Below are 13012 nucleotides of genomic sequence, written 5' to 3'. Positions count from 1 at the left end.
CAGCGGGACGGGGCGGGCAGAGGGACGGGGCCGTGCGGGACAGAGGGACGGGACAGTGCGGGACAGAGGGACGGGGCCGTGCGGGACAGAGGGACGGAGCCGTGCGGGACACAGGGACGGAGCCGTGCGGGACAGAGGGACAAGGCAGTGCAGTGCGGGGCACGCAGCGGGGCGGTGCGGGCGGCGGGACGGGACGGGAGGGATGGAACGGAACAAGACGGGGCGGTGCGGGCTGAGGGCCGGGGCGGTGCGGGCAGCGGCGGGCGGCAGCGCCGCGTTCCGGCCCTGCCCCGCCCAAACTGCGAGCGGGGAGAGCGGGGCCGGGAGAGCGCGAGTCGGACCGGAGCGCCCGGGACGAGCTGCCGGGCCCGGTGAGGGGCGGCTGCGGCGGCCGGGACCAGCCGGCAGCGCCGGGAGAGCCGCGGGGAGCGCTGCTCACACAAACCCCTCGCTGCTCTGACCGTGCTGCAGAAACCCATGCAGCTATCTCACTATTTATGTCTCAAAAAAGAAAATTCTCCTCTGAAAAACAAACAGCCCACAATAGTTTCTCTTTTGCGTGTTTCACTCGCTTCATTGCTTCCTCGCACTGATTAGTCCCAGGCTGCTCTGTAAACACGGTGTAACTTTATCTCTGTGCCACAATGGTACTCAGGTAACTGGAGAGTTACACCCGCTACCTCCAGTGCACGGGAAGCGGATCCCACGCAATACCGCACCGGGACAGGAGAATCCAAGGACCCGCCTCGCCCCTGCCAACTTCTAGTCCAGGCAGAGCAGGCAAGAAAGAGTAAAAAACCCCAAAGACCAGGATAAATCACAACTAAAACACTTCAGAGACTAATTCCCCAACTGCATTCCCAAACTAATATTAAAATGGGGCTTAAAAATAAATCCCAATAAAGACGGTTTAGGAATACAGCATAAAGTAAACCAGGCACACAGAAATATTGCCCTCTGGGGAAGGCTGTTCTTTACAACTGAAGAAGAGGCCACCAGTTGGCATCCAGTAACACAACCCTGATCAAAACTGCTTTCAAACATCACTATGAAGCCTGTCCCTTCTCAGCTTAGTCTTCTCAATTCTTTATAGGTCATACTGCTGCTAGCACTATATCCTATAACCAGAACTATACATAAGCACTAAGAAAAAAATACAGAATATATAATTTCTTAAGGAGGAAATGTGTGGGTGTATGCTTGCCCATTTATATCTATAATCAAGTTAATATAATGTACACAGCATCTCATGACAAGATATAGCATTGAAACCAGTTTGTGCTACTCAATTTCCTTCTATTCCACAGAAGAGAACAAGACCTCTTTCATAACAAAACCAGCAAATGAAGCAGTTCAAATGCATTGTAAATTCTACCCTGTTCCTTCCTGTGCATCATCCCCTGCTTATTTTAAATACATCTCTTGACTAACTCTGTTTCTTTCCGTGAGTTAGTAGGATATTCTTCTCTCAATCTGTTTTCTCTGTCAAAACAGACCTTTTGTCCTCTGTTGACTATATATGATGTGACTCATGAGCCTGGATTTTTTTATGTTCTTGTATGTATCCACAAACAGAGTTAAACCCAAGAAAATGGTTGGAAAAGGGCAAATCAGAAATCAGAATACATTAATTTTATTTCTGACCATATGTTTACAAAATAGCATTAGTTTAAATCTGTCAGCTGAACTGGTCACTTTGCATTATATCAATTGCAAATTATGCTGCAAACAAGTGCATAATAGTGCATTCCCAGAGCATAAATAAAACATGCATCATTCCTACATGGAGGCTAACAGGCATCAGACACCTCTACTGGAATGTAATCACCACTTGTCCAAGTTGGTTGCTTCTACTGATGCTGAATGAGTGTGGTCACACACAATTACCAGCTTCAATGTAACTGCCCAAGTTTTCCTGCCCAGTGTTTTTAGTGTGGAACCACATCTGTCAATACTGGCAAAGCCAGTGTCATCACGCATTACTTTACTTGTCCGATACAGCTCTTGTAAGCAATTGAAATCTGGGTGCTGTAGCTTGATTGTTCCCTTTTGGATATGGCTCTCATAACTAATTTGGAGAAAAAGAAAACCAGCAGGAATGTTACAAGTACTCCTAACATCAAAATACAGGAAAACATATTGCTTTGTATGTATTAAAAATTATGATAATCAGCTCCTGTACTTTAGCAATGAATATGAAATCAGGGAGGACTGCAGTTCACATATATTCAACAGAGACTTAGGGCATTATTCAGGCTGTCACCGTAAGTGACTTTCATGTCACAAGTAATTCTCACTACAGACAGCACAAGCAGCCAGAGTCTGGCAGCTTGGACAGTAAATAAGCTGAATTGCTCATTGCTCTCTTGAATTGAAACATCATGACAGGTACCAAAGTCTGTCTCAGGGCTCCACAAAGCAAATTTGCATATAGCTTTTATGGTTCAAGAATTAAAAGTCTGCAAAAATGCCACCCCTGTTGAGGGTGTTTAAACTTAGAAAAGCACTTCTAGATGATCTATGCTCCTCCCCCAGCTAAGTGACAGCACAGGGTTTTTGCTGCACATCGTTCCCCCAGTAGCTGAGTGTGGCAAGGGACTGGCCAGCAGAGGGTGGGCAGCATCTCAGTGCTGAGCCTTGCAGACAGAATGCCATGATCCACATGGAAAGAGTGAGCAGAGAAAGGGAGGAGATGGAGGAGTGTGAGGGGGGCATGGAGAGGGAGAGAGAGTTGGTAAAAGGAAGCTGTGAACAATGGGGCTGGAGAGGTAATGGGATGGGAAAAGCAGAAAATCAGAGTGCAGAACAAGGATGGATCGCAGCAGTGTGACCCACAGGGAGGAGAGCCAGGCTAGAAGACAGGAATTAAGATTATGCAAGAAAAATGTTGATGGTAGGCAGGGAGCACAACAGGATTTGAAAAGGCCTTCAAAGAGACAGCTGGCTACCGACTAGCCTAAAGCTAGGAGGTAACCAGGAAGGAGTGGAATGATGTGGAGCAGGGCGGAAACGCTGAGATGGGATGTCTGGGCAGAATTGGCTGATCAAACAAATACAGGCCACTGGAAAACCTGCCAGTTGGAGACTTGAGTAAGAGAAGGTTGTTACTCTATTTTGGGGACAGAATGGAACAGGGATGAAGGCAGAAAGTGTCAAAAGCACAAAAATAGGTGTAAAAAATGGTAGGTGGAAAAAAAGCTAAGGGTGGAATTGCTCCTCTCCCCAACTGGCACTTTCCAGCAGGACACCTTCTTGCAGATGTGTGGCAGAGAGCTACACCAACACGACTCGATGAATACTAGACCTTAAGAACCAGCACTCAGACTAAAGAAAAATAAAATACTGTAACTGTAAGAGTCAAGATTACAGTCTGAAATGATGAAGTAAATCACAAGGATAAAGTAAATCACTTATTCAATGTATACAAGCACTTTTAAAGTAGGTCTTGCTCATCTGTGGAAGCCAACACAGCAATAGCAATATTAATAATGTGTTAACAGAGGCAAACAGGTACAAACACAGGTGTGCCAATATGTGTGGAGTTTGCTTTCCCTGATTGCTTCCCTAAGTTTTGTTCCTTTCATAAAAAACTATGAAGGTGTGCGGTATCTGGTGGAAGGGGAATAAAGAAGACAGATTCAGACTTTTCTCAGTGACTCCTAACAAAAAGGCAAAAAGAAATGAGTATTGATTGAAATATAGGAAAATGCATTTGGACACAGAGAATTTTTCTTTTTTTTTGCATGATAGGGTTTGTTTTATTGTATTTTTCATATTACTGAGAGGGTGAGAAAGCACTGTCACAGATTTCACAGGGAGGTTCTGGAGTCTCAATCCTTAGAGATAGTCAAAAGCTATCTGAACATGGTCTTGGGTTGCCAGTGTTAGGTGGCCTTGCTCTGAGCAGGTAACTGAAATAGTTCCAAAGGTTCCTTTTTATCTCAACCAGTCTGTGAAATTAAAAATTATCTGATTCACATTGATATTTTAGGGATTCCATCTCTCCATTTTAATTTTCAGGGATTAGGCATAATGACTTTTAAAATTGTCAAAGAGAATAGCATTTAACTCTGGTATTTAAACCCTGACCCATGTCTTTTAAGCATAGCTATGAACTGTCTACACTATAAATAGCTTTTTGTATCACAGTACTTCAACACAGTGCCTTTGGGAAAACAAACAGAAAAAAATGCTGACATGGTTGTCAAGGTTAATAGACTAAACAGACCTTTCTTGATAAACAAGAATCTTTCAGCTTGTATCCAACAGTAACAACATTTTTTTTCTTCAGGATTTCTATGGAAAGCAATTGACTCTCTCTTACCTATTTCAGATTCAAATTCAAATCCCAGTGAAGAATGTCAACAGTTTGTAACACCTTTACACAGCTAGCAGCAAGAATTGTTAAGGAAACTTTTGGCCAAAAAACTGAATAAGCTGTTACCTCACATATGGCATGAAAGAGCAAGAGCTATTGCACTTTAATTACCCTGCATCCAAACCATCCCATTCTATCCCATTCCATCCCACATCAGCACTGAGTAATTTCTTAACAAGGTTATTTATATGTGAAAATTATGATTAGCAATTAACTTTTTAGGTTTTTTGCTATGAATTTTAGCTATCCCATTGATTTTCTCCCACAGGGGTCATTCTAACTGTGGGCAACACCCTTCCAGCAGCATAAACTTAAATTTTCAAGGGTCTTACTGCCTGGAAAGAGCTGCAGCATGGATCTGAAGGCCAAGCTGCCTTGCTCCTCTGAGCATCAGCACATTTAGACGAATGGGTCTTTTACAGTTCTCATTGCCACTGTAAGTCTCTGAACACTGTGTGATAGTATCTGCAGTGTCTCAGCAGTTCAGAACAACTCTAACAGGACTCCACATTCTACGAAACATCCAAATGTTTAATGAAAATTATAGGGCTGCCTCAACACAGAAGACTGAGAGCATGCTAACCTAGAAGAGTTAAAAGCTTGCTCATAACACCACATTGCTCAGACAGGTTAAGTAATTCAGTTGCTTAGTTTCATGACAGGTTAAGTAATTCAGTTGGGGTTTCCCAGAGCTGCGCTTAAACACCCGTTTTTGTGCTGGGGGTAGGCAAAGAGGGGATTAGCAGGGCCAGGACACAATTTAGACCACTTCCTTCCCTTGAATGATATCTTCCTTTCCCTTAAAAACATTCCTTAAAAGAAATAGCATCATTTGGGGCAAGTTAAAAGTGGGGTTTTTTTTGTTTGTTTAATTTTTGTATCAGCCAAAGTGATGGGCAGCATCCCTGGACATGGTGCGGATTCCAAATTATGAAGATACACTGCATTAACTTCCAGAAGACTTTGTATTTCTTTCTTGAATTTGTCCATTTTACATCCAACCACAAAATAAAATCCATCTCCTTCCATAATATTCCATACATCATGTAGGATGCTTGTAATTCTCCCTTACAGATGGCGTACATCTGAAAGAGGGTTGTTAAGTAAAATTTTATTCTGTGAGATTTAGTTTAGGTATATAATAAACCAGTGTCAACTAATTCAAGATGCAATAATGAAACACTTCCTTAAGATTAATGTCACATTTTAAATCTCAAAACCAAGTTTCAAATGAATGAATAATAAAATCTGAAAGTATGCCCATGAAAGTACAGGAATGCTATATAAATTTTATTTTTAAACATTAAAACTGCTTATCATTTGCAGATTGTTATTGGTTATTATGGTTACCATTCTCTAACACAATCCAATCTGCCTGCAGTTTTCTATTTCTGGATACAGCAATGATAACATTAACAGCAGACTTAACTTCTCAACTTGAAAACATACATACATTAGGGGCACATGCTATCTCCTGCTGCACTGAAAGATAACGTGAGTATGTTCTCACAGTGTCACAGAAATAAAAAGCTGCTGATCTCCCTGCAGTCAGATGTTAAAGCATCTAATCCAGCTCGTAATGAGTGTCAGGAACACAGCACATTTGTAAACATTTGTATTACAGCTACATAATAAAAATACCTGTTGTATTATAAAATCCTCTGCATCACTGAGATATTGAAGAGGAGTTATAAATGCTATAAAGTTGCAAAATATGCCCATAGGTGATTGTTCCCATGTGTGGGCAAGACTTTTATTTTTACTTTTCACATGTGATGTAGTCATGTAGAACATTGTCTTCTTAAAGCCTTGCAGTGAAACACAGAGAACAGGGAGAGAGACAGAAAGAACAATTCAACATGTTGCACAATTCAACATGTTGTTGCTGATCTAAGTTGGTCACAGAAGTCACCTGCAGCTGAATGTGCTGCCAAACACTTCTGAAACAACAGTAAATTCTGTCAGAGCTTTAAGGGATTGGAATAAAAAATTAATTCAACAACAATATTTTTAAAAAGTAATACCTCAGTATTAAGTAGGAGATAATGTTTGCTTTCCTATATGTATTAATTGTAAAAAGGAAGATTAATATACTTTCGAGCACAAGAATTTCAATTAAAAAACAACCTTCACAGAGAACACTTAATATCCTGTAGTGGAATACATAAAACTTACACAACACTGTAGAAATAGTTTGTGCTCACTATTTTTCCTTAAAAAATACACCTTTCCATTGAAAGGTCACTACTTTAACTCTACAATGTTACCCATACATTAATACAGCATTAAATAAGCAGGGTTTTCAATCTCAGTGAAAAGCTTTCACCTCTCACGCTCAGCACTCGTCTGCCTCTGGGAGCACTGAAATGCTCCATGGGCAGCTCCACCATGGCCAGATGCTGATTGTCCAGAGCTGGAGACTGAGGATTAACTTTGGCTCGTAGCTGTGCAGAGCAGCTACCCCAGACTAGTAGGAATATTACCCCTGGCCACATCCACATCCTGAAAACTGTGGTCCCCAATGTACAGGCTGTCCTCTGGGACAATTGCCATGCAGTTCCATACTCAGGACATTAACTTAGCAACTGATAGTTCATGGAGGAGATGTCTGAGCCTCTGTGCCTTTAAAATGGTTTTGGCTTTTAAAATGTCCAGCCATATCTCAAAATCATATTTACAGAAGTGCTTTTAAAACTTGTGCTATCGATACCTCCAAAATTCTGTTCTCATTTCAGAAAATAAAATGCATCTAACCAGGAGAACCACAACAGCAGGCCACTGGAGTAATTTTGGCTCACTCTGCCTTTGTTTATACATTTTTGGCACAAGACATCACAATTCCATCAATTTAAATTATCGGTTATCACCAAACGTTGTGGTTTCTTTGGCCTCATCACTTCTTCAAATCTATTCCCATTTCTCATTTTTACTGTTTTGGAAACCTCTAATATTTCTGATGGTCACAGTTTCACACTCTTAAAATCTGGATTAATGATATTTAATTTTTAATGGACTAACTTGTGCAATTTAATAAGCGACACTGAAATAAGTTCTGGTGAAATGTGAAAGCTGGAAAACTTTTCTCTACAGAAAGAACTATTTATCTCTTGGGACCCACTTGAGAGCTTAAAATAGGAATTAAGTAGAATTTAGGCAGCATATGTGCTGCTATAATCGCTCTCTCACCTATGAGGCTGGGTGTCACCCTGGCACAACAGAAATGTGCTTTAGTTTAATGAGCAGGGAGCCAGATGTGTAACCCTGGCCAGGAACTCGCAGTGTGTTGCAGTGAAAAACACGGCCAGAGGAACCAGCATGTCAGCTAAGCAGAGACTGCAGTTTGCAATGCAAGGGATTAAATAAGTGCAGTAAATTGCTCCTCACAGAGAATTAATGCAATGTGTTACAACAACATGTTCAGAACTGCCCTGATGAGATGCATCGTGAAGGTAAGGTACTTTCAGTCAATCTTCCTTGTCCACTCAAATTAACAGGATCTTGTTAGCATAGAGTAAGAAGGTGAAGACTTGGAAGAGTGTAAGAAGGTGCAGAGGTCTTTCCTCTTCTACACTGAAATGACTTTTTTTCCCCTCAGTTATAATCTAGATACAACTGTAAAATGTAAAAATGTGATTTTTCAATTGCATCTTTCTGTACTGCACATTTTCTTCCCCTCCCTCTTGCCACAATTCCTCATTTGTGCTCATAGAAAGAATGCTCTGAACAGCCTGGTTCCCCTGTGCTGACAGCACCGAAGGCTCATGCACCCGAGCAAAGAGCAGATCTCAAACTGCATTTCTGTGGGGCTGTCCTTCTCAGTCTGAGACTGCAGGACTCTCATTCTCCAAGAAAAGCACTCAGCCATTCTCTACACCCTGACTAAAATTTTAAAAGTGAACCTGTTCCTGTGTTCCAGAAGTTCATCCCCCAGTGACTTTTACAGCTTCAAATCTATGATACTAAGGTGCGTTGGATGAGGATTTATGAAATAACTGAGAAACTCCTCCTAAGTACAAAAAATTTGCTAGATATTTGATATAATATGTGGGGGGAAAGTCAGTAATATACGAATTCTAATCAAATCCATAATTGTTGATCTTAAGATCGGTAGTTGATCTTAATATGGTAGCAACCTATAAAAAGACAATATTTTGAATTCCAAGATCCAAAAATTTCTTCTTTCCTAAATTCATAAAACTGAGCCTAAATTGCATATTGTGTTGTCCATGACATGAACAGAATAATGGATTTACACTGAACCAGCATCAATGCAGAAAGTTGCTTTTAAAATTTAAGAAGGTAATTACTCTCTCAGGTATTTCAGTTCTGACACCTTAAACTTCTAAAATAAAATACTCCTGTCATTACAAGGCTGGTTGCTTTGTTTATATCTACAGAAATTCTAGTGAAGCTGGGAGATTCATGTGAAATCAAAGTGATAGAACATGATCACATTTTTGTGACAGAAAACATTCAGCCAGAAAATATCATTATGTCCTAGGAACTCACTGATTTACTCTGAACTTTGCAGGAAGCTATCAAAGTGCTTAGTTTGAAAGCACCTCTCCCAGCATTCCACCATAGCATCAGCTATTCAAACTATTATGTAATCAAGCATTATCCTGTTTCTTACACACCAGAGTGACCCTGTTTCCAAGACAAACTGGAAATATTGATGAAAACTAGTACTTTAAAATTAAAAAAATTACTTTTTCCAATGCCTCCCTTGATATATTAATTTAGAAGTTTCTAGAGAGGAAATACAGAAGAGATGACTCTTTCAAATAATACTATAGTTTGAAAATATGTGTTTCATTGTTAGCTCACAGAAACTAATTTATCATTTTACAAGAACAACAAAGTATATGCAAATGTGACACCAAGAAAAGCAACCAGAACCTTTCAAATAAATATCTATCACCTAATGTTGCTTAAAAAAATAGGCAAAATCATAGAATCATAAAATATTTTGTGTGGGAAGGGACCTTCAAATGTCTTTTAGTCCATCCCCAATTGTAAGGCTTTTAATAAGAGAGAAAATTTTAAAGCCCAAATGTGTTCTGGTCACAGAGATTTTCAAGGAAAGTCTATCCTGTAGAAGTGAGCTGCTGAACTGTTTACTTAGAACTGTGGGAATTGCACAGGAATAATACATACTTGGCTGAAGCCTTTGTCTAACTGAGAAGACACCAAGACAATTACTGAGTCCAAGAATCAGTCTTTCTACAGGCATCCTCTGATCAGCATGAGCATACTCGAAGTTAAATTTAGCTTTTATATCTAGCAGGCCTTTAAAATTATATTTTTTTTCTGCTACTAATATTCTACCAATAGCATTAACTAGCCAGCTAGTAATTTTTAAGTGATGAATATTATCAATCATCAACCTGAGAGCATCCTTTCTGCAGCCTCAAGACATTCATGGGAGAAAAAAAAAAAGTTTTACTGGATATGTTTATATCCAGTAAAATACTGCAAAATGCAATGTATCATTAATGAGCTGAAGAAAAAAGTTGTTTAGTGACAGCAGAAGTAATGAAGCTTGGGTTCCCACACACACCTCCACAATACTTTCAGCTCTCTCTCATTTTCCCTACACACCACATGCTCTGTACCCTCAGCTCTCCTCCCCTCCCTGAACTTCTCTTTTCATGAGCAAAACAGGAGTGAGCATTTGCTTGCTCTGCTGCAGTTAAAGATGTGTTCCTCAGCTGGATGGATGCTGCCTTCCAGATGCCAGAGGAGGCCAGAGAGTGCTCTACATGTGCCACACTGGCCCTTTGAGGAAATGGCCTGAACAGCTCCTCCAGCCCCCAGGGAGCTCTGCTGTAATCACTCCATGCTTCTGAGACCTCTGCAAGGCTGGTTTAAATCGGCCACTGAAGTTCCTGAGAAGCACAACTAACAGATGGAAAGTGGGATTGCATAAATCTTGTCTTAGGAAATAAACCTAAGAAATCAGAGCTGTTATACAAAAACTGTCCGTGCACTTTAATACTCAGCAGCTTGTTTAAATATGAGCTGATGCCATGAGCAGCAACGTAAACATTTAATCTGTCAGAAAAATTTCAAATCATCACTGTCACAGAACATTGGTTACAGTTATTAAGCAGTTATGAGTACAGTAAAAACCACAGGCTTTTGTGTCATGTACATTCAGCACCAGAGGCTGAAAAAAATTTGTAAAGAAATACTGCACTTGTAACAAAGGACTTTAGGGATCAGTGATTAAAATATTGCAAACATTTATATATTCATATGTAATTAGACAACCTATTTTGCAAATTCTGGCATCTTGTGTACTTTGGTTCATTTGAAAAGAAATAAATTTTAAAAAAAGGAATAAAAAATAAAGAATCCCAGTAGTTTCAAAGCACTTTACCTCCTGTCCTTTTACTTTTTTTTTTTTTTTTTTTTTTTTTTTTTTTTTTTTTTGTGGCAACTCCACGGCAGGGATCCTGGGAAGCAAACAGCAAAATCTGCCCTTTCAAGTTTATGAATTCCTAGGCTTGTTCACTGCTATTTGAAAACTGAATAAAAAATATTAGCAGCAAATATATATTTCACTGATGCCAAAAAATATAAATTCAGGTAAATTTGGGTAAATTGGAAAAAGGCAGGGTGCCACCTCTCCACATAGAGGTGAGGTAAGGACAAAATGTCCTTGCACTTTCTGACAGTTACTGACGTTTCCATACTTTAGAATTTCTATGTTACAATGCTGGTTGGTGGTGAAAATGTATCAGTGGTTATGCAGTAAGTAATCCTTTATTTCATCTGACTGTAACATTTTAATTAACTTGAACACGTAAGGGGTCAACATGTTCCAAGGGACATTCTGTTACCTGGAAATTTAGAAAAATGTACTCATAAAGTTAACTGAATTTCTGGACAATTATACAATTTCAATCTACTTTTGATGCAACAACTGCTATTCAAAGACTATCATCAATAATAAATTTACTTAATTATTCATGCCAATAATATGAAAGTTCTGAAGCTATACCTCTTCTTTAATCTTCCTGATTTCTTTCCTCCTAGATATTTAAACAATTTGTTTTTTCAATTAGACAATGCCTGAGCACCAGTACTGTTAAACAAAATGCTAATTTGCAAGCACAACTTCCTGTAAAATGCTTCTGAACAAGAAGTGACTACAGCTAAAATTCACATTAGCAAAATAAAATAGATTCCCCTCATTACATATCTGGAGACTAGAATAAAAACTGAGGAAACAGGAATAGAATAGTCATCACCTATCACTTTGAAAGAAGGCTTGACCAAGTACTGAGGGATCCATGTACATGGTTGAATCCCTTATACTGCTTTCCATCTGTGTTTCACTTCACCTATCCAGCTTTTTTGCTGTTCCTCAATTTACAAGGGCTGTACATGCACAGCACCACTCCCTGTGATTCCCTCACCCTGTCAAATGATAACTTCTTCCTCTAACAGGTCCTCTATGATCATGCTAAATAGAATTTGGACTTCTCCATGATGGGATATGAGGGAAAAGCTTCCTTTTACTTTGTAGACCAGATAAACACAGCTTCTTCTTGATGACATTATTTGACAACCAGCACACAGAAAGCTGAAAATGCTGCATGGAAACGTGTACATTAGTTGCGCTGAGTTTCAACATCCGAGTGGTTTTGCTGAGGAAAACAGTATATTCCAATCTGAGGGTTTTTTTTTAATTTTACAACAACTTTTTCCCACCAGAAAAACATATGTTCTGATTTCTCCACACCAATAATAATATTGGGATTGAAAGAGAATCCCAACACATAGTGTTTATCAGAACTCTTAATAATTGCTTGTATATAGATTAAAGACTTAAGCTTTTTACTATATTAATTAGATAAGAAAAGACTAAAGGCAGCTATAGCTATGGTTGAACTCGATTATTTTAAGGGTCTTTTCCAAGCTAAATGTTTCTGTGATTCTATTAGTAGCTGATTTCTACTATTCTGAACATCATGCCAAAAATAATTCCAGTAGAATTATATGTAGTAGTTGTACCCTTTCCTGCTTCATGGCACACTTCCTGTAAGACCACTGTTGCTTTACTTTCCACACAAACATAAGAGCATAGTGTAATTGGAGTAAAAAGAAGTTGTTTATAAAGAAAAGTTGTCGGTAAGAGGAGAACAGAATGGATATTTAGCAATAACTAATTAGTTTCCTATGTGGAGATCCCTAAATAACCTGGGAAGAGCAATGATCTAAATCTGATTTCCTTCTAGAAAAAAACTGTGGAGCAGCTGTTACACAAGACAATGCTCCTGACTTCTCTCAGAAGAACCCTGGAAAGCTACTGTCATGCTTAAGATACTGTTCTTTTACTGAAATTTTATTCAATAGCTCATAAATGTTATAGAAAGAAGCAAGCTTAAGCCAAACATTCAGCTTAAATCTATGCTTATGTTAATTTTATTTTAGTCCCCATCCTTTTTTTGATACAGTGTACAAAAAGAAAGCACATCCATTTGAATTTTAAAAATAATATTTGTCATCTACTTAAATTTTATTTCAGCACAGCTGTAGTGAGATATCTCTACTAAAACTCCCTAGCCCCAGGATACACATACCTGGTCAAATGCTGCCAAAGCAAGACTCATGAATGTGTTACAA

The 13012-nt window shown here is 39.3% G+C and overlaps 1 protein-coding gene across 5 annotated transcripts in view; it reads right to left on the bottom strand.

Annotated features, from left to right (window-relative positions):
• CACNB2 (calcium voltage-gated channel auxiliary subunit beta 2) overlaps positions 1 to 13012 on the bottom strand; it is a 245716-nt gene that overhangs the window by 109888 nt on the left and 122816 nt on the right. The window lies entirely within an intron of this gene.

This window comes from Lonchura striata, chromosome 1 (assembly GCF_046129695.1).
Source record: "Lonchura striata isolate bLonStr1 chromosome 1, bLonStr1.mat, whole genome shotgun sequence".
NCBI classification, from domain to species: domain Eukaryota; kingdom Metazoa; phylum Chordata; class Aves; order Passeriformes; family Estrildidae; genus Lonchura; species Lonchura striata.
Note: the sequence above shows the minus strand (reverse complement) of the source record. Positions and strands in the feature narration are given on the sequence as shown.